This window comes from Engystomops pustulosus, chromosome 9 (genome assembly GCF_040894005.1).
Source record: "Engystomops pustulosus chromosome 9, aEngPut4.maternal, whole genome shotgun sequence".
NCBI classification, from domain to species: Eukaryota; Metazoa; Chordata; class Amphibia; order Anura; family Leptodactylidae; genus Engystomops; species Engystomops pustulosus.
Window position 1 is genome coordinate 64530142 of NC_092419.1, and position 22140 is coordinate 64552281.

At 44.9% G+C, this 22140-nt stretch overlaps 56 pseudogenes; all 56 read left to right on the top strand.

The window, feature by feature from the left end:
- Positions 1-178: 178 nt before the first annotated feature.
- On the top strand, positions 179-297 carry LOC140083378 (5S ribosomal RNA; annotated as a pseudogene).
- Positions 298-556: 259 nt separating this feature from the next.
- On the top strand, positions 557-675 carry LOC140095522 (5S ribosomal RNA; annotated as a pseudogene).
- A 70-nt stretch (positions 676-745) lies between these two features.
- Positions 746-864, top strand: LOC140084736 (5S ribosomal RNA; annotated as a pseudogene).
- Positions 865-1311: 447 nt separating this feature from the next.
- Positions 1312-1430, top strand: LOC140097651 (5S ribosomal RNA; annotated as a pseudogene).
- A 1202-nt stretch (positions 1431-2632) lies between these two features.
- LOC140083241 (5S ribosomal RNA) lies at positions 2633-2751 on the top strand (annotated as a pseudogene).
- A 259-nt stretch (positions 2752-3010) lies between these two features.
- LOC140091197 (5S ribosomal RNA) lies at positions 3011-3129 on the top strand (annotated as a pseudogene).
- Positions 3130-3199: 70 nt separating this feature from the next.
- LOC140079460 (5S ribosomal RNA) lies at positions 3200-3318 on the top strand (annotated as a pseudogene).
- A 258-nt stretch (positions 3319-3576) lies between these two features.
- On the top strand, positions 3577-3695 carry LOC140098592 (5S ribosomal RNA; annotated as a pseudogene).
- A 448-nt stretch (positions 3696-4143) lies between these two features.
- On the top strand, positions 4144-4262 carry LOC140088162 (5S ribosomal RNA; annotated as a pseudogene).
- Positions 4263-4521: 259 nt separating this feature from the next.
- Positions 4522-4640, top strand: LOC140083754 (5S ribosomal RNA; annotated as a pseudogene).
- Positions 4641-4708: 68 nt separating this feature from the next.
- On the top strand, positions 4709-4827 carry LOC140079461 (5S ribosomal RNA; annotated as a pseudogene).
- A 447-nt stretch (positions 4828-5274) lies between these two features.
- LOC140083956 (5S ribosomal RNA) lies at positions 5275-5393 on the top strand (annotated as a pseudogene).
- Positions 5394-5463: 70 nt separating this feature from the next.
- LOC140081776 (5S ribosomal RNA) lies at positions 5464-5582 on the top strand (annotated as a pseudogene).
- Positions 5583-5652: 70 nt separating this feature from the next.
- Positions 5653-5771, top strand: LOC140094739 (5S ribosomal RNA; annotated as a pseudogene).
- Positions 5772-5840: 69 nt separating this feature from the next.
- On the top strand, positions 5841-5959 carry LOC140083755 (5S ribosomal RNA; annotated as a pseudogene).
- Positions 5960-6218: 259 nt separating this feature from the next.
- LOC140094130 (5S ribosomal RNA) lies at positions 6219-6337 on the top strand (annotated as a pseudogene).
- A 259-nt stretch (positions 6338-6596) lies between these two features.
- On the top strand, positions 6597-6715 carry LOC140097203 (5S ribosomal RNA; annotated as a pseudogene).
- A 259-nt stretch (positions 6716-6974) lies between these two features.
- Positions 6975-7093, top strand: LOC140096017 (5S ribosomal RNA; annotated as a pseudogene).
- Positions 7094-8106: 1013 nt separating this feature from the next.
- LOC140082129 (5S ribosomal RNA) lies at positions 8107-8225 on the top strand (annotated as a pseudogene).
- A 259-nt stretch (positions 8226-8484) lies between these two features.
- Positions 8485-8603, top strand: LOC140081777 (5S ribosomal RNA; annotated as a pseudogene).
- A 70-nt stretch (positions 8604-8673) lies between these two features.
- LOC140094740 (5S ribosomal RNA) lies at positions 8674-8792 on the top strand (annotated as a pseudogene).
- A 69-nt stretch (positions 8793-8861) lies between these two features.
- On the top strand, positions 8862-8980 carry LOC140083756 (5S ribosomal RNA; annotated as a pseudogene).
- Positions 8981-9239: 259 nt separating this feature from the next.
- Positions 9240-9358, top strand: LOC140094131 (5S ribosomal RNA; annotated as a pseudogene).
- A 259-nt stretch (positions 9359-9617) lies between these two features.
- LOC140097206 (5S ribosomal RNA) lies at positions 9618-9736 on the top strand (annotated as a pseudogene).
- A 259-nt stretch (positions 9737-9995) lies between these two features.
- Positions 9996-10114, top strand: LOC140096018 (5S ribosomal RNA; annotated as a pseudogene).
- A 1202-nt stretch (positions 10115-11316) lies between these two features.
- On the top strand, positions 11317-11435 carry LOC140094590 (5S ribosomal RNA; annotated as a pseudogene).
- A 259-nt stretch (positions 11436-11694) lies between these two features.
- LOC140094546 (5S ribosomal RNA) lies at positions 11695-11813 on the top strand (annotated as a pseudogene).
- Positions 11814-11883: 70 nt separating this feature from the next.
- Positions 11884-12002, top strand: LOC140084852 (5S ribosomal RNA; annotated as a pseudogene).
- A 258-nt stretch (positions 12003-12260) lies between these two features.
- On the top strand, positions 12261-12379 carry LOC140097764 (5S ribosomal RNA; annotated as a pseudogene).
- A 70-nt stretch (positions 12380-12449) lies between these two features.
- On the top strand, positions 12450-12568 carry LOC140086517 (5S ribosomal RNA; annotated as a pseudogene).
- A 70-nt stretch (positions 12569-12638) lies between these two features.
- On the top strand, positions 12639-12757 carry LOC140096732 (5S ribosomal RNA; annotated as a pseudogene).
- Positions 12758-13205: 448 nt separating this feature from the next.
- LOC140090391 (5S ribosomal RNA) lies at positions 13206-13324 on the top strand (annotated as a pseudogene).
- A 259-nt stretch (positions 13325-13583) lies between these two features.
- Positions 13584-13702, top strand: LOC140094602 (5S ribosomal RNA; annotated as a pseudogene).
- Positions 13703-14149: 447 nt separating this feature from the next.
- LOC140083757 (5S ribosomal RNA) lies at positions 14150-14268 on the top strand (annotated as a pseudogene).
- A 70-nt stretch (positions 14269-14338) lies between these two features.
- Positions 14339-14457, top strand: LOC140097207 (5S ribosomal RNA; annotated as a pseudogene).
- A 70-nt stretch (positions 14458-14527) lies between these two features.
- LOC140088984 (5S ribosomal RNA) lies at positions 14528-14646 on the top strand (annotated as a pseudogene).
- A 70-nt stretch (positions 14647-14716) lies between these two features.
- On the top strand, positions 14717-14835 carry LOC140092188 (5S ribosomal RNA; annotated as a pseudogene).
- Positions 14836-14905: 70 nt separating this feature from the next.
- LOC140081754 (5S ribosomal RNA) lies at positions 14906-15024 on the top strand (annotated as a pseudogene).
- Positions 15025-15849: 825 nt separating this feature from the next.
- LOC140092728 (5S ribosomal RNA) lies at positions 15850-15968 on the top strand (annotated as a pseudogene).
- A 446-nt stretch (positions 15969-16414) lies between these two features.
- On the top strand, positions 16415-16533 carry LOC140093558 (5S ribosomal RNA; annotated as a pseudogene).
- Positions 16534-16981: 448 nt separating this feature from the next.
- LOC140096623 (5S ribosomal RNA) lies at positions 16982-17100 on the top strand (annotated as a pseudogene).
- Positions 17101-17170: 70 nt separating this feature from the next.
- Positions 17171-17289, top strand: LOC140089072 (5S ribosomal RNA; annotated as a pseudogene).
- Positions 17290-17359: 70 nt separating this feature from the next.
- Positions 17360-17478, top strand: LOC140083449 (5S ribosomal RNA; annotated as a pseudogene).
- A 69-nt stretch (positions 17479-17547) lies between these two features.
- Positions 17548-17666, top strand: LOC140096624 (5S ribosomal RNA; annotated as a pseudogene).
- A 259-nt stretch (positions 17667-17925) lies between these two features.
- LOC140079462 (5S ribosomal RNA) lies at positions 17926-18044 on the top strand (annotated as a pseudogene).
- A 70-nt stretch (positions 18045-18114) lies between these two features.
- On the top strand, positions 18115-18233 carry LOC140097208 (5S ribosomal RNA; annotated as a pseudogene).
- A 258-nt stretch (positions 18234-18491) lies between these two features.
- On the top strand, positions 18492-18610 carry LOC140083958 (5S ribosomal RNA; annotated as a pseudogene).
- A 70-nt stretch (positions 18611-18680) lies between these two features.
- On the top strand, positions 18681-18799 carry LOC140083404 (5S ribosomal RNA; annotated as a pseudogene).
- A 69-nt stretch (positions 18800-18868) lies between these two features.
- Positions 18869-18987, top strand: LOC140096625 (5S ribosomal RNA; annotated as a pseudogene).
- A 259-nt stretch (positions 18988-19246) lies between these two features.
- On the top strand, positions 19247-19365 carry LOC140094614 (5S ribosomal RNA; annotated as a pseudogene).
- A 447-nt stretch (positions 19366-19812) lies between these two features.
- On the top strand, positions 19813-19931 carry LOC140083759 (5S ribosomal RNA; annotated as a pseudogene).
- Positions 19932-20001: 70 nt separating this feature from the next.
- LOC140095231 (5S ribosomal RNA) lies at positions 20002-20120 on the top strand (annotated as a pseudogene).
- An 826-nt stretch (positions 20121-20946) lies between these two features.
- LOC140087301 (5S ribosomal RNA) lies at positions 20947-21065 on the top strand (annotated as a pseudogene).
- A 448-nt stretch (positions 21066-21513) lies between these two features.
- Positions 21514-21632, top strand: LOC140082197 (5S ribosomal RNA; annotated as a pseudogene).
- A 70-nt stretch (positions 21633-21702) lies between these two features.
- On the top strand, positions 21703-21821 carry LOC140096372 (5S ribosomal RNA; annotated as a pseudogene).
- Positions 21822-21890: 69 nt separating this feature from the next.
- Positions 21891-22009, top strand: LOC140096627 (5S ribosomal RNA; annotated as a pseudogene).
- Positions 22010-22140: the final 131 nt, after the last annotated feature.

A 22140-nucleotide genomic window follows, 5' to 3' on the forward strand; every position in this document is an offset into this window, starting at 1 on the left:
TTCTAAGCTGAATGTGCCTGCTCTTGTCAGATCGCAGCAGCAATGCAGCTTAAGGCTTGGCAAGTACCAGCCTGGGAGACTGGATGGGAATCCCAAGTTCTGTTGACCTTTTTGAACCTGAAAATTGTGTTAGTTTCTCTATGAGATAGTAAAAGAAGGTTCAAATTGAACATCTGCTGTCAATGGCCATTCTAAGCTGAATGCGCCTGCTCTCGTCAGATCGCAGCAGCAATGCAGTTTAAGGCTTGGCAAGTACCAGCATGGGAGACTGGCTGGGAATCCCAAGTTCTGTTGACCTTTTTGAACTTGAAAATTGTTTTAGTTTCTCTATGAGATAGTAAAAGAAGGTTCAATTTGAACAGCTGCTGTCATCGGCCATTCTAAGCTGAATGTGCCTGCTCTCGTCAGATCGCAGCAGCAATGCAGCTTAAGGCTTGGCAAGTACCAGCATGGGAGACTGGCTTGGATTCCCAAGTTCCGTTGACCTTTTTGAACCTGAAAATTGTGTTAGTTTCTCTATGAGATAGCAAAAGAAGGTTCAAATTGAACAGCTGCTGTCAACGGCCATTCTAAGCTGAATGTGCCTGCTCTTGTCAGATCGCAGCAGCAATGCAGCTTAAGGCTTGGCAAGTACCAGCATTGGAGACTGGCTGGGAATCCCAAGTTCTGTTGACCTTTTTGAACCTGAAAATTGTGTTAGTTTCTCTATGAGATAGTAAAAGAAGGTTCAAATTGAACAGCTGCTGTCAACGGCCATTCTAAGCTGAATGTGCCTGCTCTCATCAGATCGCAGCAGCAATGCAGCATAAGGCTTGGCAAGTACCAGCATGGGAGACTGGCTGGGAATTCCAAGTTCCGTTGACCTTTTTGAACCTGAAAATGTGTTAGTTTCTTTATGAGATAGCAAAAGAAGGTTCAAATTGAACAGCTGCTGTCAACGGCCATTCTAAGCTGAATGTGCGTGCTCTTGTCAGATTGCAGCAGCGATGCAGCTTCAGGCTTGGCAAGTACCAGCAAGGGAAACTGGCTGGGAATCCCAAGTTCTGGTGACCTTTTTGAACCTGAAAATTGTGTTAGTTTCTCTATGAGATATTAAAAGAAGGTTCAAATTGAACAGCTGCAGTCAACTGCCATTCTAAGCTGAATGTACCTGCTCTCGTCAGATCGCAGCAGCAATGCAGCTTAAGGCTTGGCAAGTAACAGCATGGGAGACTGGCTGGGAATCCCAAGTTCCATTGACCTTTTTGAACCTGAAAATTGTGTTAGTTTCTCTATGAGATAGTAAAAGAAGGTTCAAATTGAACAGCTGCTGTCAACGGCCATTCTAAGCTAAATGTGCCTGCTCTCGTCAGATCGCAGCAGCAATGCATCTTAAGGCTTGGCAAGTACCAGCATGGGAGACTGGCTGGGAATCCCAAGTTCTGTTGACCTTTTTGAACCTGAAAACTGTGTAAGTTTCTCTATGCGATAGTAAAAGAAGGTTCAAATTGAACAGCTGCTGTCAACGACCATTCTAAGCTGAATGTGCCTTCTCTCGTCAGATCGCAGCAGCAATGCAGCTTAAGGCTTGGCAAGTACCAGCATGGGAGACTGGCTGGGAATCCCAAGTTCCGTTGACCTTTTTGAACCTGAAAATGTGTTAGTTTCTCTATGAGATAGCAAAAGAAGGTTCAAATTGAACAGCTGCTGTCAACTGCCATTCTAAGCTGAATGTGCGTGCTCTTGAAAGATTGCAGCAGCGATGCAGCTTAAGGCTTGGCAAGTACCAGCAAGGGAAACTGGCTGGGAATCCCAAGTTCTGGTGACCTTTTTGAACCTGAAAATTGTGTTAGTTTCTCTATGAGATAGTAGAAGAAGGTTCAAATTGAACAGCTGCAGTCAACTGCCATTCTAAGCTGAATGTGCCTGCTCTTGTCAGATCGCAGCAGAGATGCAGCTTAAGGCTTGGCAAGTACCAGCATGGGAGACTGGCTGGGAATCCCAAGTTCTGTTGACCTTTTTTAACCTGAAAATTGTGTTAGTTTCTCTATGAGATAGTAAAAGAAGGTTCAAATTGAACAGCTGCTGTCAACGCCCATTCTAAGCTGAATGTGCCTGCTCTCGTCAGATCGCAGCCGCAATGCAGCTTAAGGCTTGGCAAGTACCAGCATGGGAGACTGGCTGGGAATTCCAAGTTCCATTGACTTTTTTGAACCTGAAAATGTGTTAGTTTCTCTATGAGATAGTAAAAGAAGGTTCAAATTGAACAGCTGCTGTCAACGGCCATTCTAAGCTGAATGTGCCTGCGCTCGTCAAATCGCAGCGGCAATGCAGCTTAAGGCTTGGCAAGTACCAGCATGGGAGACTGGCTGGGAATCCCAAGTTCCGTTGACCTTTTTGAACCTGAAAATTGTGTTAGTTTCTCTATGAGATAGTAAAAGAAGGTTCAAATTGAACAGCTGCTGTCAACGGCCATTCCAAGCTGAATGTGCGTGCTCTTGTCAGATCGCAGCAGCGATGCAGCTTAAGTCTTGGCAAGTACCAGCATGGGAGACAGGCTGGGAATCCCAAGTTCCGTTGACCTTTTTGAACGTGAAAATTTTGTTAGTTTCTCTATGAGATAGCAAAAGAAGGTTCAAATTGAACAGCTGCTGTCAACGGCCATTCTAAGCTGAATGTGCCTGCTCTCGTCAGATCGCAGCAGCAATGCAGTTTAAGGCTTGGCAAGTACCAGCATGGGAGACTGGCTGGGAATCCCAAGTTCCGTTGACCTTTTTGAACCTGAAAATTGTGTTAGTTTCTCTATGAGATAGTAGAAGAAGGTTCAAATTGAACAGCTGCTGTCAACTGCCATTCTAAGCTGAATGTGCCTGCTCTCGTCAGATCGCAGCAGCAATGCAGCTTAAGGCTTGGCAAGTAACAGCATGGGAGACTGGCTGGGAATCCCAAGTTCCGTTGACCTTTTTGAACCTGAAAATTGTGTTAGTTTCTCTATGAGATAGTAAAAGAAGGTTCAAATTCAACAGCTGCTGTCAGCGGCCATTCTAAGCTGAATGTGCCTGCTCTCGTCAGATCGCAGCAGCAATGCAGCTTAAGGCTTGGCAAGTACCAGCATGGGAGACTGGCTTGGAATCCCAAGTTCCGTTGACCTTTTTGAACCTGAAAATTGTGTTAGTTTCTCTATGAGATAGCAAAAGAAGGTTCAAATTGAACAGCTGCTGTCAACGGCCATTCTAAGCTGAATGTGCCTGCTCTCGTCAGATCGCAGCAGCAATGCAGCTTAAGGCTTGGCAAGTACCAGCATGGGAGACTGGCTGGGAATCCCAAGTTCTGTTGACCTTTTTTAACCTGAAAATTGTGTTAGTTTCTCTATGAGATAGTAAAAGAAGGTTCAAATTGAACAGCTGCTGTCAACGGCCATTCTAAGCTGAATGTGCCTGCTCTCGTCAGATCACAGCAGCAATGCAGCTTAAGGCTTGGCAAGTACCAGCATGGAAGACTGGCTGGGAATTCCAAGTTCCATTGACCTTTTTGAACCTGAAAATGTGTTAGTTTCTCTATGAGATAGTAAAAGAAGGTTCAAATTGAACAGCTGCTGTCAACGGCCATTCTAAGCTGAATGTGCCTGCTCTCGTCAGATCGCAGCAGCAATAAAGCTTAAGGTTTGGCAAGTACCAGCATGGGAGACTGGCTGGGAATCCCAAGTTCCGTTGACCTTTTTGAACCTGAAAATTGTGTTAGTTTCTCTATGAGATAGCAAAAGAAGGTTCAAATTGAACAGCTGCTGTCACCGGCCATTCTAAGCTGAATGTGCGTGCTCTTGTCAGATCGCAGCAGAGATGCAGCTTAAGGCTTGGCAAGTGACAGCATGGGAGACTGGCTGGGAATCCCAAGTTCTGGTGACTTTTTTGAACCTGAAAATTGTGTTAGTTTCTCTATGAGATAGTAGAAGAAGGTTCAAATTGAACAACTGCTGTCAATGGCCATTCTAAGCTGAATGTGTGTGCTCTTGTCAGATCGCAGCAGCGATGCAGCTTAAGGCTTGGCAAGTACCAGCATGGGAGACTGGGTAGGAATCCCAAGATCTGGTGACCTTTCTGAACCTGAAAATTGTGTTAGTTTCTCTATGAGATAGCAAAAGAAGGTTCAAATTGAACAACTGCTGTCAATGGCCATTCTAAGCTGAATGTGCCTGCTCTCTTCAGATCGCAGCAGCAATGCAGCTTAAGGCTTGGCAAGTACCAGCATGGGAGACTGGCTGGGAATCCCAAGTTCTGTTGACCTTTTTGAACCTGAAAATTGTGTTAGTTTCTCTATGAGATAGTAAAACAAGGTTCAAATTGAACAGCTGCTGTCAACGGCCATTCTAAGCTGAATGTGCGTGCTCTTGTCAGATCGCAGCAGCAATTCAGCTTAAGGCTTGGCAAGTACCGGCATGGGAGACTGGCTTGGAATCCCAAGTTCTGGTGACCTTTTTGAACCTGAAAATTGTGTTAGTTTCTATATGAGATAGTAGAAGAAGGTTCAAATTGAACAACTGCTGTCAATGGCCATTCTAAGCTGAATGTGCCTGCTCTCGTCAGATCGCAGCAGCAATGCAGCTTAAGGCTTGGCAAGTACCAGCATGGGAGACTGGCTGGGAATCCCAAGTTCTGTTGACCTTTTTGAACCTGAAAATTGTTAGTTTCTCTATGAGATAGTAAAAGAAGGTTCAATTTGAAATGCTGCTGTCAACGGCCATTCTAAGCTGAATGTGCCTGCTCTCGTCAGATCGCAGCAGCAATGCAGCTTAAGGCTTGGCAAGTACCAGCATGGGAGACTGGCTGGGAATCCCAAGTTCTGTTGACCTTTTTGAACCTGAAAATTGTGTTAGTTTCTCTATGAGATAGTAAAAGAAGGTTCAAATTGAACAGCTGCTGTCAACGGCCATTCTAAGCTGAATGTGCGTGCTCTTGTCAGATCGCAGCAGCGATGCAGCTTAAGGCTTGGCAAGTACCAGCATGTGAGACTGGCTGGGAATCCCAAGTTCTCTTGACCTTTTTGAACCTGAAAATTGTGTTAGTTTCTCTATGAGATAGTAGAAGAAGGTTCAAATTGAACAACTGTTGTCAACGGCCATTCTGAGCTGAATGTGTGTGCTCTTTTCAGATCGCAGCAGCGATGCAGCTTAAGGCTTGGTAAGTACCAGCATGGGAGACTGGCTGGGAATCCCAAGTTCTGTTGACCTTTTTGAACCTGAATTTGTGTTAGTTTCTCTATGAGATAGTAAAAGAAGGTTCAAATTGAACATCTGCTGTCAACGGCAATTCTAAGCTGAATGTGCCTGCTCTCGTCAGATCGCAGCAGCAATGCAGCTTAAGGCTTGGCAAGTACCAGCATGGGAGACTGGCTGGGAATCCCAAGTTCCGTTGACCTTTTTGAACCTGAAAATTGTGTTAGTTTCTCTATGAGATAGCAAAAGAAGGTTCAAATTGAACAGCTGCTGTCAACAGCCATTCTAAGCTGAATGTGCCTGCTCTCGTCAGATCGCAGCAGCAATGCAGCTTAAGGCTTGGCAAGTACCAGCATGGGAGACTGGCTGGGAATCCCAAGTTCTGTTGACCTTTTTTAACGTGAAAATTGTGTTAGTTTCTCTATGAGATAGTAAAAGAAGGTTCAAATTGAACAGCTGCTGTCAACGGCCATTCTAAGCTGAATTTGCCTGCTCTCGTCAGATCGCAGCAGCAATGCAACTTAAGGCTTGGCAAGTACCAGCATGGGAGACTGGCTGGGAATTCCAAGTTCTGTTGACCTTTTTGAACCTGAAAATGTGTTAGTTTCTATATGAGATAGTAGAAGAAGGTTCAAATTGAACAACTGCTGTCAATGGCCATTCTAAGCTGAATGTGCCTGCTCTCGTCAGATCGCAGCAGCAATGCAGCTTAAGGCTTGGCAAGTACCAGCATGGGAGACTGGCTGGGAATCCCAAGTTCTGTTGACCTTTTTGAACCTGAAAATTGTGTTAGTTTCTCTATGAGATAGTAAAACAAGGTTCAAATTGAACAGCTGCTGTCAACGGCCATTCTAAGCTGAATGTGCGTGCTCTTGACAGATCGCAGCAGCGATGCAGCTTAAGGCTTGGCAAGTACCAGCATGGGAGACTGGCTGGGAATCCCAAGTTCTGTTGACCTTTTTGAACTTGAAAATTGTTTTAGTTTCTCTATGAGATAGTAAAAGAAGGTTCAATTTGAAATGCTGCTGTCAACGGCCATTCTAAGCTGAATGTGCCTGCTCTCGTCAGATCGCAGCAGCAATGCAGCTTAAGGCTTGGCAAGTACCAGCATGGGAGACTGGCTGGGAATCCCAAGTTCTGGTGACTTTTTTGAACCTGAAAATTGTGTTAGTTTCTCTATGAGATAGTAGAAGAAGGTTCAAATTGAACAGCTGCTGTCAATGGCCATTCTAAGCTGAATGTGTGTGCTCTTGTTAGATCGCAGCAGCAATGCAGCTTAAGGCTTGGCAAGTACCAGCATGGGAGACTGGCTGGGAATCCCAAGTTCCGTTGACCTTTTTGAACCTGAAAATTGTGTTAGTTTCTCTATGAGATAGTAAAAGAAGGTTCAAATTGAAAAGCTGCTGTCAACGGCCATTCTAAGCTGAATGTGCGTGCTCTTGTCAGATCGCAGCAGCGATGCAGCTTAAGGCTTGGCAAGTACCAGCATGGGAGACTGGCTGGGAATCCCAAGTTCTGTTGACCTTTTTGAACCTGAAAATTATGTTAGTTTCTCTATGAGATAGTAGAAGAAGGTTCAAATTGAACAACTTTTGTCAACGGCCATTCTAAGCTGAATGTGTGTGCTCTTTTCAGATCGTAGCAGTGATGCAGCTTAAGGCTTGGCAAGTACCAGCATGGGAGACTGGCTGGGAATCCCAAGTTCTGTTGACCTTTTTGAACCTGAAAATTGTGTTAGTTTCTCTATGAGATAGTAAAAGAAGGTTCAAATTGAACATCTGCTGTCAATGGCCATTCTAAGCTGAATTTGCCTGCTCTCGTCAGATCGCAGCAGCAATGCAACTTAAGGCTTGGCAAGTACCAGCATGGGAGACTGGCTGGGAATTCCAAGTTCCGTTGACCTTTTTGAACCTGAAAATGTGTTAGTTTCTCTATGAGATAGTAAAAGAAGGTTCAAATTGAACAGCTGCTGTCAACGGCAATTCTAAGCTAAATGTGCCTGCTCTTGTCAGATCGCAGCAGCAATGCAGCTTAAGGCTTTGCAAGTACCAGCATGGGAGACTGGCTGGGAATCCCAAGTTCCGTTGACCTTTTTGAACCTGAAAATGTGTTATTTTCTCTATGAGATAGTAAATGAAGGTTCAAATTGAACAGCTGATCTCAACGGCAATTCTAAGCTGAATGTGCCTGCTCTCGTCAGATCGCAGCAGCAATGCAGCTTAAGGCTTTGCAAGTACCAGCATGGGAGACTGGCTGGGAATCCCAAGTTCCGTTGACCTTTTTGAACCTGAAAATTGTGTTAGTTTCTCTATGAGATAGCAAAAGAAGGTTCAAATTGAACAGCTGCTGTCAACGGCCATTCTAAGCTGAATGTGCGTGCTCTTGTCAGATCGCAGCAGCGATGCAGCTTAAGGCTTGGCAAGTACCAGCATGGGAGACTGGCTGGAAATCCCAAGTTCCGTTGACCATTTTTAACCTGAAAATTGTGTTAGTTTCTCTAAGAGATAGTAAAAGAAGGTTCAAATTGAACAGCTGCTGTCAATGGCCATTGTAAGCTGATTGTGCGAGCTCTTGTCAGATCGCAGCAGCGATGCAGCTTAAGGCTTGGCAAGTACCAGCATGGGAGACAGGCTGGGAATCCCAAGTTCCGTTGACCTTTTTGAACGTGAAAATTGTGTTAGTTTCTCTATGAGATAGCAAAAGAAGGTTCAAATTGAACAGCTGCTGTCAACGGCAATTCTAAGCTGATTGTGCGAGCTCTTGTCAGATCGCAGCAGCGATGCAGCTTAAGGCTTGGCAAGTACCAGCATGGGAGACTGGCTGGGAATCCCAAGTTCTGTTGACCTTTTTGAACCTGAAAATTGTGTTAGTTTCTCTATGAGATAGTAAAAGAAGGTTCAAATTGAACAGCTGCTGTCAACGGCCATTCTAAGCTGAATGTGCCTGCTCTCGTCAGATCGCAGCAGCAATGCAGCTTAAGGCTTGGCAAGTACCAGCATGGGAGACTGGCTGGGAATCCCAAGTTCCGTTGACATATTTGAACCTGAATATTGTGTTAGTTTCTCTATGAGATAGTAAAAGAAGGTTCAAATTGAACAGCTGCTGTCAACGGCCATTCTAAGCTGAATGTGCGTGCTCTTGTCAGATCGCAGCAGAGATGCAGCTTAAGGCTTGGCAAGTACCAGCATGGGAGACTGGCTGGGAATCCCAAGTTCTGTTGACCTTTTTGAACCTGAAAATTGTGTTAGTTTCTCTATGAGATAGCAAAAGAAGGTTCAAATTGAACAGCTGCTGTCAACAGCCATTCTAAGCTGAATGTGCCTGCTCTCGTCAGATCGCAGCAGCAATGCAGCTTAAGGCTTGGCAAGTACCAGCATGGGAGACTGGCTGGGAATCCCAAGTTCTGTTGACCTTTTTTAACGTGAAAATTGTGTTAGTTTCTCTATGAGATAGTAAAAGAAGGTTCAAATTGAACAGCTGCTGTCAACGGCCATTCTAAGCTGAATTTGCCTGCTCTCGTCAGATCGCAGCAGCAATGCAACTTAAGGCTTGGCAAGTACCAGCATGGGAGACTGGCTGGGAATTCCAAGTTCTGTTGACCTTTTTGAACCTGAAAATGTGTTAGTTTCTATATGAGATAGTAGAAGAAGGTTCAAATTGAACAACTGCTGTCAATGGCCATTCTAAGCTGAATGTGCCTGCTCTCGTCAGATCGCAGCAGCAATGCAGCTTAAGGCTTGGCAAGTACCAGCATGGGAGACTGGCTGGGAATCCCAAGTTCTGTTGACCTTTTTGAACCTGAAAATTGTGTTAGTTTCTCTATGAGATAGTAAAACAAGGTTCAAATTGAACAGCTGCTGTCAACGGCCATTCTAAGCTGAATGTGCGTGCTCTTGACAGATCGCAGCAGCGATGCAGCTTAAGGCTTGGCAAGTACCAGCATGGGAGACTGGCTGGGAATCCCAAGTTCTGTTGACCTTTTTGAACTTGAAAATTGTTTTAGTTTCTCTATGAGATAGTAAAAGAAGGTTCAATTTGAAATGCTGCTGTCAACGGCCATTCTAAGCTGAATGTGCCTGCTCTCGTCAGATCGCAGCAGCAATGCAGCTTAAGGCTTGGCAAGTACCAGCATGGGAGACTGGCTGGGAATCCCAAGTTCTGGTGACTTTTTTGAACCTGAAAATTGTGTTAGTTTCTCTATGAGATAGTAGAAGAAGGTTCAAATTGAACAGCTGCTGTCAATGGCCATTCTAAGCTGAATGTGTGTGCTCTTGTTAGATCGCAGCAGCAATGCAGCTTAAGGCTTGGCAAGTACCAGCATGGGAGACTGGCTGGGAATCCCAAGTTCCGTTGACCTTTTTGAACCTGAAAATTGTGTTAGTTTCTCTATGAGATAGTAAAAGAAGGTTCAAATTGAAAAGCTGCTGTCAACGGCCATTCTAAGCTGAATGTGCGTGCTCTTGTCAGATCGCAGCAGCGATGCAGCTTAAGGCTTGGCAAGTACCAGCATGGGAGACTGGCTGGGAATCCCAAGTTCTGTTGACCTTTTTGAACCTGAAAATTATGTTAGTTTCTCTATGAGATAGTAGAAGAAGGTTCAAATTGAACAACTTTTGTCAACGGCCATTCTAAGCTGAATGTGTGTGCTCTTTTCAGATCGTAGCAGTGATGCAGCTTAAGGCTTGGCAAGTACCAGCATGGGAGACTGGCTGGGAATCCCAAGTTCTGTTGACCTTTTTGAACCTGAAAATTGTGTTAGTTTCTCTATGAGATAGTAAAAGAAGGTTCAAATTGAACATCTGCTGTCAATGGCCATTCTAAGCTGAATTTGCCTGCTCTCGTCAGATCGCAGCAGCAATGCAACTTAAGGCTTGGCAAGTACCAGCATGGGAGACTGGCTGGGAATTCCAAGTTCCGTTGACCTTTTTGAACCTGAAAATGTGTTAGTTTCTCTATGAGATAGTAAAAGAAGGTTCAAATTGAACAGCTGCTGTCAACGGCAATTCTAAGCTAAATGTGCCTGCTCTTGTCAGATCGCAGCAGCAATGCAGCTTAAGGCTTTGCAAGTACCAGCATGGGAGACTGGCTGGGAATCCCAAGTTCCGTTGACCTTTTTGAACCTGAAAATGTGTTAGTTTCTCTATGAGATAGTAAATGAAGGTTCAAATTGAACAGCTGATCTCAACGGCAATTCTAAGCTGAATGTGCCTGCTCTCGTCAGATCGCAGCAGCAATGCAGCTTAAGGCTTTGCAAGTACCAGCATGGGAGACTGGCTGGGAATCCCAAGTTCCGTTGACCTTTTTGAACCTGAAAATTGTGTTAGTTTCTCTATGAGATAGCAAAAGAAGGTTCAAATTGAACAGCTGCTGTCAACGGCCATTCTAAGCTGAATGTGCGTGCTCTTGTCAGATCGCAGCAGCGATGCAGCTTAAGGCTTGGCAAGTACCAGCATGGGAGACTGGCTGGAAATCCCAAGTTCTGTTGACCATTTTTAACCTGAAAATTGTGTTAGTTTCTCTAAGAGATAGTAAAAGAAGGTTCAAATTGAACAGCTGCTGTCAATGGCCATTCTAAGCTGAATGTGCCTGCTCTTGTCAGATCGCAGCAGCAATGCAGCTTAAGGCTTGGCAAGTACCAGCATGGAAGACAGGCTGGGAATCCCAAGTTCCGTTGACCTTTGTGAATGTGAAAATTGTGTTAGTTTCTCTATGAGATAGCAAAAGAAGGTTCAAATTGAACAGCTGCTGTCAATGGCCATTGTAAGCTGATTGTGCGAGCTCTTGTCAGATCGCAGCAGCGATGCAGCTTAAGGCTTGGCAAGTACCAGCATGGGAGACAGGCTGGGAATCCCAAGTTCCGTTGACCTTTTTGAACGTGAAAATTGTGTTAGTTTCTCTATGAGATAGCAAAAGAAGGTTCAAATTGAACAGCTGCTGTCAACGGCAATTCTAAGCTGATTGTGCGAGCTCTTGTCAGATCGCAGCAGCGATGCAGCTTAAGGCTTGGCAAGTACCAGCATGGGAGACTGGCTGGGAATCCCAAGTTCTGTTGACCTTTTTGAACCTGAAAATTGTGTTAGTTTCTCTATGAGATAGTAAAAGAAGGTTCAAATTGAACAGCTGCTGTCAACGGCCATTCTAAGCTGAATGTGCCTGCTCTCGTCAGATCGCAGCAGCAATGCAGCTTAAGGCTTGGCAAGTACCAGCATGGGAGACTGGCTGGGAATCCCAAGTTCCGTTGACCTTTTTGAACCTGAAAATTGTGTTAGTTTCTCTATGAGATAGTAAAAGAAGGTTCAAATTGAAAAGCTGCTGTCAACGGCCATTCTAAGCTGAATGTGCGTGCTCTTGTCAGATCACAGCAGCGATGCAGCTTAAGGCTTGGCAAGTACCAGCATGGGAGACTGGCTGGGAATCCCAAGTTCCGTTGACCTTTTTGAACCTGAAAATTGTGTTAGTTTCTCTATGAGATAGCAAAAGAAGGTTCAAATTGGACAGCTGCTGTCAACGGCCATTCTAAGCTGAATGTGCCTGCTCTCGTCAGATCGCAGCAGCAATGCAGCTTAAGGCTTGGCAAGTAACAGCATGGGAGACTGGATGGGAATCCCAAGTTCTGTTGACCTTTTTTAACCTGAAAATAGTGTTAGTTTCTCTATGAGATAGTAAAAGAAGGTTCAAATTGAACAGCTGCTGTCAACGGCCATTCTAAGCTGAATTTGCCTGCTCTCGTCAGATCGCAGCAGCAATGCAGCTTAAGGCTTGGCAAGTACCAGCATGGGAGACTGGCTGGGAATCCCAAGTTCCGTTGACCTTTTTGAACCTGAAAATGTGTTAGTTTCTCTATGAGATAGTAAAAGAAGGTTCAAATTGAACAGGTGCTGTCAACGGCAATTCTAAGCTGAATGTGCATGCTCTCGTCAGATCGCAGCAGCAATGCAGCTTAAGGCTTTGCAAGTACCAGCATGGGAGACTGGCTGGGAATCCCAAGTTCCGTTGACCTTTTTGAACCTGAAAATTGTGTTAGTTTCTCTATGAGATAGCAAAAGAAGGTTCAAATTGAACAGCTGCTGTCAACGGCCATTCTAAGCTGAATGTGCGTGCTCTTGTCAGATCGCAGCAGCAATGCAGCTTAAGGCTTGGCAAGTACCAGCATGGGAGACTGGCTGGGAATCCCAAGTTCTGTTGACCTTTTTGAACCTGAAAATTGTGTTAGTTTCTCTATGAGATAGTAAAAGAAGGTTCAAATTGAACAGCTGCTGTCAACGGCCATTCTAAGCTGAATTTGCCTGCTCTCGTCAGATCGCAGCAGCAATGCAGCTTAAGGCTTGGCAAGTACCAGCATGGGAGACTGGCTGGGAATCCCAAGTTCTGTTGACCATTTTTAACCTGAAAATTGTGTTAGTTTCTCTAAGAGATAGTAAAAGAAGGTTCAAATTGAACATCTGCTGTCAACGGCCATTCTAAGCTGAATGTGCCTGCTCTTGTCAGATCACAGCAGCAATGCAGCTTAAGGCTTGGCAAGTACCAGCATGGGAGACTGGCTGGGAATCCCAAGTTCCGTTGACCTTTGTGAATGTGAAAATTGTGTTAGTTTCTCTATGAGATAGCAAAAGAAGGTTCAAATTGAACAGCTGCTGTCAATGGCCATTGTAAGCTGATTGTGCGAGCTCTTGTCAGATCGCAGCAGCGATGCAGCTTAAGGCTTGGCAAGTACCAGCATGGGAGACAGGCTGGGAATCCCAAGTTCCGTTGACCTTTTTGAACGTGAAAATTGTGTTAGTTTCTCTATGAGATAGCAAAAGAAGGTTCAAATTGAACAGCTGCTGTCAACGGCAATTCTAAGCTGATTGTGCGAGCTTTTGTCAGATCGCAGCAGCAATGCAGCTTAAGGCTTGGCAAGTACCAGCATGGGAGACTGGCTGGGAATCCCAAGTTCCGTTGACCTTTTTGAACCTGAAAATTGTGTTAGTTTCTCTATGAGATAGTAAAAGAAGGTTCAAATTGAACAACTGCTGTCAATGGCCATTCTAAGCTGAATGTGCCTGCTCTCGTCAGATCGCAGCAGCAATGCAGCTTAAGGCTTGGCAAGTACCAGCATGGGAGACAGGCTGGGAATTCCAAGTTCCGTTGACCTTTTTGAACGTGAAAATTGTGTTAGTTTCTCTATGAGATAGCAAAAGAAGGTTCAAATTGAACAGCTGCTGTCAACGGCCATTCTAAGCTGATTGTGCGAGCTCTTGTCAGATCGCAGCAGCGATGCAGCTTAAGGCTTGGCAAGTACCAGCATGGGAGCCTGGCTGGGAATCCCAAGTTCTGTTGACCTTTTTGAACCTGAAAATTGTGTTAGTTTCTCTATGAGATAGTAAAAGAAGGTTCAAATTGAACAGCTGCTGTCAACGGCCATTCTAAGCTGAATGTGCCTGCTCTCGTCAGATCGCAGCAGCAATGCAGCTTAAGGCTTGGCAAGTACCAGCATGGGAGACTGGCTGGGAATCCCAAGTTCCGTTGACCTTTTTGAACCTGAATATTGTGTTAGTTTCTCTATGAGATAGTAAAAGAAGGTTCAAATTGAACAGCTGCTGTCAACGGCCATTCTAAGCTGAATGTGCGTGCTTTTGTCAGATCGCAGCAGAGATGCAGCTTAAGGCTTGGCAAGTGACAGCATGGGAGACTGGCTGGGAATCCCAAGTTCTGGTGACCTTTTTGAACCTGAAATTGTGTTAGTTTCTCTATGAGATAGTAAAAGAAGGTTCAAATTGAACAGCTGCTGTCAACGGCCATTCTAAGCTGAATGTGCCTGCTCTTGCCAGATTGCAGCAGCAACGCAGCTTAAGGCTTGGCAAGTACCAGCATGGGAGACTGGCTTGGAATCCCAAGTTCTGGTGCCCTTTTTGAACCTGAAAATTGTGTTAGTTTCTATATGAGATAGTAGAAGAAGGTTCAAATTGAACAACTGCTGTCAATGGCCATTCTAAGCTGAATGTGCCTGCTCTCGTCAGATCGCAGCAGCAATGCAGCTTAAGGCTTGGCAAGTACCAGCATGGGAGACTGGCTGGGAATCCCAAGTTCTGTTGACCTTTTTGAACGTGAAAATTGTGTTAGTTTCTCTATGAGATAGTAAAAGAAGGTTCAAATTGAACAGCTGCTGTCAACGGCCATTCTAAGCTGAATGTGCGTGCTCTTGTCAGATCGCAGCAGCGATGCAGCTTAAGGCTTGGCAAGTACCAGCATGGGAGACTGGCTGGGAATCCCAAGTTCTGTTGACCTTTTTGAACTTGAAAATTATTTTAGTTTCTCTATGAGATAGTAAAAGAAGGTTCAATTTGAAATGCTGCTGTCAACGGCCATTCTAAGCTGAATGTGCCTGCTCTTGTCAGATCGCAGCAGCAATGCAGCTTAAGGCTTGGCAAGTACCAGCATGGGAGACTGGCTGGGAATCCCAAGTTCCGTTGACCTTTTTGAACCTGAAAATTGTGTTAGTTTCTCTATGAGATAGTAAAAGAAGGTTCAAATTGAACAGCTGCTGTCAACGGCCATTCTAAGCTGATTGTGCCTGCTCTCGTCAGATCGCAGCAGCAATGCAGCTTAAGGCTTGGCAAGTACCAGCATGGGAGACTGGCTGGGAATCCCAAGTTCCGTTGAGCTTTTTGAACCTGAAAATTGTGTTAGTTTCTCTATGAGATAGTAAAAGAAGGTTCAAATTGAACAGCTGCTGTCAATGGCCATTCTAAGCTGAATGTGCCTGCTCTCGTCAGATCGCAGCAGCAATGCAGCTTAAGGCTTGGCAAGTACCAGCATGGGAGACCGGCTGGGAATTCCAAGTTCCGTTGACCTTTTTGAACGTGAAAATTGTGTTAGTTTCTCTATGAGATAGCAAAAGAAGGTTCAAATTGAACAGCTGCTGTCAACGGCCATTCTAAGCTAATTGTGCGAGCTCTTGTCAGATCGCAGCAGCGATGCAGCTTAAGGCTTGGCAAGTACCAGCATGGGAGACTGGCTGGGAATCCCAAGTTCTGTTGACCTTTTTGAACCTGAAAATTGTGTTAGTTTCTCTATGAGATAGTAAAAGAAGGTTCAAATTGAACAGCTGCTGTCAACGGCCATTCTAAGCTGAATGTGGCTGCTCTCGTCAGATCGCAGCAGCAATGCAGCTTAAGGCTTGGCAAGTACCAGCATGGGAGACTGGCCGGGAATCCCAAGTTCCGTTGAACTTTTTGAACCTGAATATTGTGTTAGTTTCTCTATGAGATAGTAAAAGAAGGTTCAAATTGAACAGCTGCTGTCAACGGCCATTCTAAGCTGAATGTGTGTGCTCTTGTCAGATCGCAGCAGAGATGCAGCTTAAGGCTGGGCAAGTGACAGCATGGGAGACTGGCTGGGAATCCCAAGTTCTGGTGACCTTTTTGAACCTGAAATTGTGTTAGTTTCTCTATGAGATAGTAAAAGAAGGTTCAAATTGAACAGCTGCTGTCAACGGCCATTCTAAGCTGAATGTGCCTGCTCTTGCCAGATTGCAGCAGCAATGCAGCTTAAGGCTTGGCAAGTACCAGCATGGGAGACTGGCTTGGAATCCCAAGTTCTGGTGTCCTTTTTGAACCTTAAAATTGTGTTAGTTTCTATATGAGATAGTAGAAGAAGGTTCAAATTGAACAACTGCTGTCAATGGCCATTCTAAGCTGAATGTGCCTGCTCTTGTCAGATCGCAGCAGCAATGCAGCTTAAGGCTTGGCAAGTACCAGCATGGGAGACTGGCTGGGAATCCCAAGTTCCGTTGACCTTTTTGAACCTGAAAATTGTGTTAGTTTCTCTATGAGATAGCAAAAGAAGGTTCAAATTGAACAGCTGCTGTCAACGGCCATTCTAAGCTGAATGTGCCTGCTCTCGTCATATCGCAGCAGCAATGCAACTTAAGGCTTGGCAAGTACCAGCATGGGAGACTGGCTGGGAATTCCAAGTTCCGTTGACCTTTTTGAACCTGAAAATGTGTTAGTTTCTCTATGAGATAGTAAAAGAAGGTTCAAATTGAACAGCTGCTGTCAACGGCCATTCTAAGCTGAATGTGCCTGCTCTCGTCATATCGCAGCAGCAATGCAACTTAAGGCTTGGCAAGTACCAGCATGGGAGACTGGCTGGGAATTCCAAGTTCCGTTGACCTTTTTGAACCTGAAAATGTGTTAGTTTCTCTATGAGATAGTAAAAGAAGGTTCAAATTGAACAGCTGCTGTCAACGGCAATTCTAAGCTGAATGTGCCTGCTCTCGTCAGATCGCAGCAGCAATGCAGCTTAAGGCTTGGCAAGTACCAGCATGGGAGACAGGCTGGGAATCCCAAGTTCCGTTGACCTTTTTGAACGTGAAAATTGTGTTAGTTTCTCTATGAGATAGCAAAAGAAGGTTCAAATTGAACAGCTGCTGTCAACGGCCATTGTAAGCTGATTGTGCGAGCTCTTGTCAGATCGCAGCAGCGATGCAGCTTAAGGCTTGGCAAGTACCAGCATGGGAGACAGGCTGGGAATCCCAAGTTCCGTTGACCTTTTTGAACGTGAAAATTGTGTTAGTTTCTCTATGAGATAGCAAAAGAAGGTTCAAATTGAACAGCTGCTGTCAACGGCCATTCTAAGATGATTGTGCGAGCTCTTGTCAGATCGCAGCAGCGATGCAGCTTAAGGCTTGGCAAGTACCAGCATGGGAGACTGGCTGGGAATCCCAAGTTCTGTTGACCTTTTTGAACCTGAAAATTGTGTTAGTTTCTCTATGAGATAGTAAAAGAAGGTTCAAATTGAACAGCTGCTGTCAACGGCAATTCTAAGCTGAATGTGCCTGCTCTCGTCAGATCGCAGCAGCAATGCAGCTTAAGGCTTTGCAAGTACCAGCATGGGAGACTGGCTGGGAATCCCAAGTTCCGTTGACCTTTTTGAACCTGAAAATTGTGTTAGTTTCTCTATGAGATAGTAAAAGAAGGTTCAAATTGAACAGCTGCTGTCAATGGCCATTCTAAGCTGAATGTGCCTGCTCTCGTCAGATCGCAGCAGCAATGCAGCTTAAGGCTTGGCAAGTACCAACATGGGAGACTGGATGGGAATCCCAAGTTCTGTTGACCTTTTTTAACCTGAAAATTGTGTTAGTTTCTCTATGAGATAGTAAAAGAAGGTTCAAATTGAACAGCTGCTGTCAACGGCCATTCTAAGCTGAATTTGCCTGCTCTCGTCAGATCGCAGCAGCAATGCAGCTTAAGGCTTGGCAAGTACCAGCATGGGAGACTGGCTGGGAATTCCAAGTTCCGTTGACCTTTTTGAACCTGAAAATGTGTTAGTTTCTCTATGAGATAGTAAAAGAAGGTTCAAATTGAACATCTGCTGTCAACGGCAATTCTAAGCTGAATGTGCCTGCTCTCGTCAGATCGCAGCAGCAATGCAGCTTAAGGCTTTGCAAGTACCAGCATGGGAGACTGGCTGGGAATCCCAAGTTCCGTTGACCTTTTTGAACCTGAAAATTGTGTTAGTTTCTCTATGAGATAGCAAAAGAAGGTTCAAATTGAACAGCTGCTGTCAACGGCCATTCTAAGCTGAATGTGCGTGCTCTTGTCAGATCGCAGCAGCGATACAGCTTAAGGCTTGGCAAGTACCAGCATGGGAGACTGGCTGGGAATCCCAAGTTCTGTTGAACTTTTTGAACTTGAAAATTGTTTTAGTTTCTCTATGAGATAGTAAAAGAAGGTTCAATTTGAAATGCTGCTGTCAACGGCCATTCTAAGCTGAATGTGCCTGCTCTCGTCAGATCGCAGCAGCAATGCAGCTTAAGGCTTGGCAAGTACCAGCATGGGAGACTGGCTGGGAATCCCAAGTTCTGTTGACCTTTTTGAACCTGAAAATTGTGTTTGTTTCTCTATGAGATAGTAAAAGAAGGTTCAAATTGAACAGCTGCTGTCAACGGCCATTCTAAGCTGAATGTGCGTGCTCTTGTCAGATCGCAGCAGCGATGCAGCTTAAGGCTTGGCAAGTACCAGCATGGGAGACTGGCTGGGAATCCCAAGTTCTGTTGACCTTTTTGAACCTGAAAATTGTGTTAGTTTCTCTATGAGATAGTAGAAGAAGGTTCAAATTGAACAACTGTTGTCAACGGCCATTCTAAGCTGAATGTGTGTGCTCTTTTCAGATCGCAGCAGCGATGCAGCTTAAGGCTTGGCAAGTACCAGCATGGGAGACTGGCTGGGAATCCCAAGTTCTGTTGACCTTTTTGAACCTGAATTTTTGTTAGTTTCTCTATGAGATAGTAAAAGAAGGTTCAAATTGAACACCTGCTGTCAACGGCAATTCTAAGCTGAATGTGCCTGCTCTCGTCAGATCGCAGCAGCAATGCAGCTTAAGGCTTGGCAAGTACCAGCATGGGAGACTGGCTGGGAATCCCAAGTTCCGTTGACCTTTTTGAACCTGAAAATTGTGTTAGTTTCTCTATGAGATAGCAAAAGAAGGTTCAAATTGAACAGCTGCTGTCAACGGCCACTCTAAGCTGAATGTGCCTGCTCTCGTCAGATCGCAGCAGCAATGCAGCTTAAGGCTTGGCAAGTACCAGCATGGGAGACTGGCTGGGAATTCCAAGTTCCGTTGACCTTTTTGAACCTGAAAATGTGTTAGTTTCTCTATGAGATAGTAAAAGAAGGTTCAAATTGAACAGCTGCTGTCAACGGCAATTCTAAGCTGAATGTGCCTGCTCTCGTCAGATCGCAGCAGCAATGCAGCTTAAGGCTTTGCAAGTACCAGCATGGGAGACTGGCTGGGAATCCCAAGTTCCGTTGACCTTTTTGAACCTGAAAATTGTGTTAGTTTCTCTATGAGATAGCAAAAGAAGGTTCAAATTGAACAGCTGCTGTCAACGGCCATTCTAAGCTGATTGTGCGAGCTCTTGTCAGATCGCAGCAGCGATGCAGCTTAAGGCTTGGCAAGTACCAGCATGGGAGACTGGCTGGGAATCCCAAGTTCTGTTGACCTTTTTGAACCTGAAAATTGTGTTAGTTTCTCTATGAGATAGTAAAAGAAGGTTCAAATTGAACAGCTGCTGTCAACGGCCATTCTAAGCTGAATGTGCCTGCTCTCGTCAGATCGCAGCAGCAATGCAGCTTAAGGCTTGGCAAGTACCAGCATGGGAGACTGGCTGGGAATCCCAAGTTCCGTTGACCTTTTTGAACCTGAATATTGTGTTAGTTTCTCTATGAGATAGTAAAAGAAGGTTCAAATTGAACAGCTGCTGTCAACGGCCATTCTAAGCTTAATGTGCGTGCTCTTGTCAGATCGCAGCAGAGATGCAGCTTAAGGCTTGGCAAGTGACAGCATGGGAGACTGGCTGGGAATCCCAAGCTCTGGTGACCTTTTTGAACCTGAAATTGTGTTAGTTTCTCTATGAGATAGTAAAAGAAGGTTCAAATTGAACAGCTGCTGTCAACGGCCATTCTAAGCTGAATGTGCCTGCTCTTGCCAGATTGCAGCAGCAATGCAGCTTAAGGCTTGGCAAGTACCAGCATGGGAGACTGGCTTGGAATCCCAAGTTCTGGTGACCTTTCTGAACCTTAAAATTGTGTTAGTTTCTATATGAGATAGTAGAAGAAGGTTCAAATTGAACAACTGCTGTCAATGGCCATTCTAAGCTGAATGTGCCTGCTCTCGTCAGATCGCAGCAGCAATGCAGCTTAAGGCTTGGCAAGTACCAGCATGGGAGACTGGCTGGGAATCCCAAGTTCTGTTGACCTTTTTGAACCTGAAAATTGTGTTAGTTTCTCTATGAGATAGTAAAAGAAGGTTCAAATTGAACAGCTGCTGTCAACGGCCATTCTAAGCTGAATGTGCGTGCTCTTATCAGATCGCAGCAGCGATGCAGCTTAAGGCTTGGCAAGTACCAGCATGGGAGACTGGCTGGGAATCCCAAGTTCTGTTGACCTTTTTGAACCTGAAAATTGTGTTAGTTTCTCTATGAGATAGTAGAAGAAAGTTCAAATTGAACAACTGCTGTCAACGGCCATTCTAAGCTGAATGTGTGTGCTCTTGTTAGATCGCAGCAGCGATGCAGCTTAAGGCTTGGCAAGTACCAGCATGGGAGACTGGATGGGAATCCAAAGTTCTGTTGACCGTTTTGAGCCTGAAAATTGTGTTAGTTTCTCTATGAGATAGTAAAAGAAGGTTCAAATTGAAAAGCTGCTGTCAACGGCCATTGTAAGCTGAATGTGCGTGCTCTTGTCAGATCGCAGCAGCGATGCAGCTTAAGGCTTGGCAAGTACCAGCATGGGAGACTAGCTGGGAATCCCAAGTTCTGTTGACCTTTTTGAACCTGAAAATTGTGTTAGTTTCTCTATGAGATAGTAGAAGAAGGTTCAAATTGAACAACTGTTGTCAACGGCCATTCTAAGCTGTATGTGTGTGCTCTTTTCAGATCGCAGCAGCGATGCAGCTTAAGGCTTGGCAAGTACCAGCATGGGAGACAGGCTGGGAATCCCAAGTTCCGTTGACCTTTTTGAATGTGAAAATTGTGTTAGTTTCTCTATGAGATAGTAGAAGAAGGTTCAAATTGAACAACTGCTGTCAACGGCCATTCTAAGCTGAATGTGTGTGCTCTTGTTAGATCGCAGCAGCGATGCAGCTTAAGGCTTGGCAAGTACCAGCATGGGAGACTGGATGGGAATCCAAAGTTCTGTTGACCGTTTTGAGCCTGAAAATTGTGTTAGTTTCTCTATGAGATAGTAAAAGAAGGTTCAAATTGAACAGCTGCTGTCAATGGCCATTCTAAGCTTAATGTGCCTGCTCTCGTCAGATCGCAGCAGCAATGCAGCTTAAGGCTTGGCAAGTACCAGCATGGGAGACTGGCTGGGAATCCCAAGTTCCGTTGACCTTTTTGAACCTGAAAATTGTGTTAGTTTCTCTATGAGATAGTAAAAGAAGGTTCAAATTGAAAAGCTGCTGTCAACGGCCATTGTAAGCTGAATGTGCGTGCTCTTGTCAGATCGCAGCAGCGATGCAGCTTAAGGCTTGGCAAGTACCAGCATGGGAGACTGGCTGGGAATCCCAAGTTCTGTTGACCTTTTTGAACCTGAAAATTGTGTTAGTTTCTCTATGAGATAGTAGAAGAAGGTTCAAATTGAACAACTGTTGTCAACGGCCATTCTAAGCTGTATGTGTGTGCTCTTTTCAGATCGCAGCAGCGATGCAGCTTAAGGCTTGGCAAGTACCAGCATGGGAGACAGGCTGGGAATCCCAAGTTCCGTTGACCTTTTTGAATGTGAAAATTGTGTTAGTTTCTCTATGAGATAGCAAAAGAAGGTTCAAATTGAACAGCTGCTGTCAACGGCCATTCTAAGCTGAATGTGCCTGCTCTCGTCAGATCGCAGCAGCAATGCAGCTTAAGGCTTGGCAAGTACCAGCATGGGAGACTGGATGGGAATCCCAAGTTCTGTTGACCTTTTTTAACCTGAAAATTGTGTTAGTTTCTCTATGAGATAGTAAAAGAAGGTTCAAATTGAACAGCTGCTGTCAACGGCCATTCTAAGCTGAATTTGCCTGCTCTCGTCAGATCGCAGCAGCAATGCAACTTAAGGCTTGGCAAGTACCAGCCTGGGAGACTGGCTGGGAATTCCAAGTTCCGTTGACCTTTTTGAACCTGAAAATGTGTTAGTTTCTCTATGAGATAGTAAAAGAAGGTTCAAATTGAACAGCTGCTGTCAACGGCAATTCTAAGCTGAATGTGCCTGCTCTCGTCAGATCGCAGCAGCAATGCAGCTTAAGGCTTTGCAAGTACCAGCATGGGAGACTGGCTGGGAATCCCAAGTTCCGTTGACCTTTTTGAACCTGAAAATTGTGTTAGTTTCTCTATGAGATAGCAATAGAAGGTTCAAATTGAACAGCTGCTGTCAACGGCCATTCTAAGCTGAATGAGCGTGCTCTTGTCAGATCGCAGCAGCGATGCAGCT